The following is a 1486-nucleotide window of genomic DNA, read 5'->3' as shown; positions in this document are numbered from 1 at the left end:
TGTTGGCATTTTTGTTTTTTAAACTGTGACAGTCCTTCTTAAAATGTCCAGGTTTACCACACCCAAAACAGGTGGCAGTGGATGGACGGACAGCTGCTGCTGATACTTGTGCCTTATGAGTTGCTATGCCAACATTTTGACATGCTCTAATCATTTCAGCTAGATTAAGACTCTGTGCCTTTAAGGAGGCTAAAACAGCCCGACAGTCAGCATTAGCATTTTCGTAAACAAGCCAGAGACAAAGAACTTCAGCAGCTTGTTGGTTATCTACCTGTCGGGAAATGGCCATTTGGAGACGGTTGATAAAGTCAATGTAAGTCTCCTTTGCCGCTTGGCGAATAGTGGCGAATGAGCCGGTGGGCGTTCTGGAATCAGGGATTTTACTCCAGGCTTTGGCGGCAGCATCGGAGGCTTGACTGAATGTTTGTCTATTCATCTGACTCTGGGCCTGGGGAGTGGAATAATTCCCAACACCCAGGAGCATGTCAAGACTAACAGGGATATTATGATTAAGCTTGTCTACGGCATAAAGTTTATAATGCTCCTTGTACTCTTGACTCCATACGCTAAATTGAGCAGGAGTTAAAACTGTTCGCATTAGGAGATTCCAATCCCAGGGGGTCATTTCAAAGCATTTTCCTAAACCTTCCACAGTCCCTTTTGTAAAGGAACATTGCAAACTATTTTCTATCATGCTTTTACGAAGTTCCTTAAAAGCTTGAAAGCCAAGGCCATCATGACGGGGCAGTCCTGATCCCCAAATGACAGGATAAGTAGAAAACCCCTCTTTCTCACGGCCCTCCTGCAAACATCTTTCCTTAAGAGACTCATGTTGAGAGAAATCAGCCTTGGGAGGTGTGGAAAGAGGGGGGTCATAAACATTTTCTTTACTAGGGGAAGGAGGAGAAGGAGCTGCCTGTAGGGGCTGTAAAGTGAGGCGGCTGTGATGCCAAGAAATAAGAACTGAAGCTGACATGTTCATGTCATGAATGATGTTACTGATACGTTCCCATGCTTCTACATCAAGGTTCCCCCGCAAGGGGTACCAAGGACAGGCAGATTCAATTAAAAGCAGAAGTTGGGTAAGGGCTTCTTCTGACACCTTAAGCTTAGAGGCCTTTAACAATCCCAACAACTGGGTTTTGTGTTGACACTGCTCAGGAGAAAGAGAATTCCCCATAGCCAGGAGGAATAGGAAAATGAAGGAAAGAGTGATAAGAAAGCTCCTGGCCTGAAGCCTGAAATCCATTGAGAGAGCATACGAGAAAGCCCCGCCGCTCGCCGCTCCCGGGGCTATAGCAGCCTGAGATGAGAATGTCTGGGAAAGTTCCACCTGTGGAAAAACCCCACCGCTCCCAGGGCTGTAAGAGCAGCCTGAAATGGACGCGTCCTGTACTTACCACCTTCAGGGATTGAGTGCGAGGATGTCTACAGCACCCTCACACGGAGCACAATCTGTGGCAGCGTCGACGGTTGTCGGGGTGGC

General features: G+C 47.3%; 1 pseudogene; it reads right to left on the bottom strand.

Moving 5' to 3' along the window:
• LOC101344766 (olfactory receptor 5K4-like) overlaps positions 1-694 on the bottom strand; it is an 11309-nt pseudogene extending 10615 nt beyond the window's left edge.
• Positions 695-1486: the final 792 nt, after the last annotated feature.

The sequence above is a fragment of the Trichechus manatus genome, unplaced genomic scaffold (assembly GCF_000243295.1).
Source record: "Trichechus manatus latirostris isolate Lorelei unplaced genomic scaffold, TriManLat1.0 scaffold00299, whole genome shotgun sequence".
Classification (NCBI taxonomy): Eukaryota; Metazoa; Chordata; class Mammalia; order Sirenia; family Trichechidae; genus Trichechus; species Trichechus manatus.
This window is presented reverse-complemented; position numbering and strand designations above follow the sequence as displayed.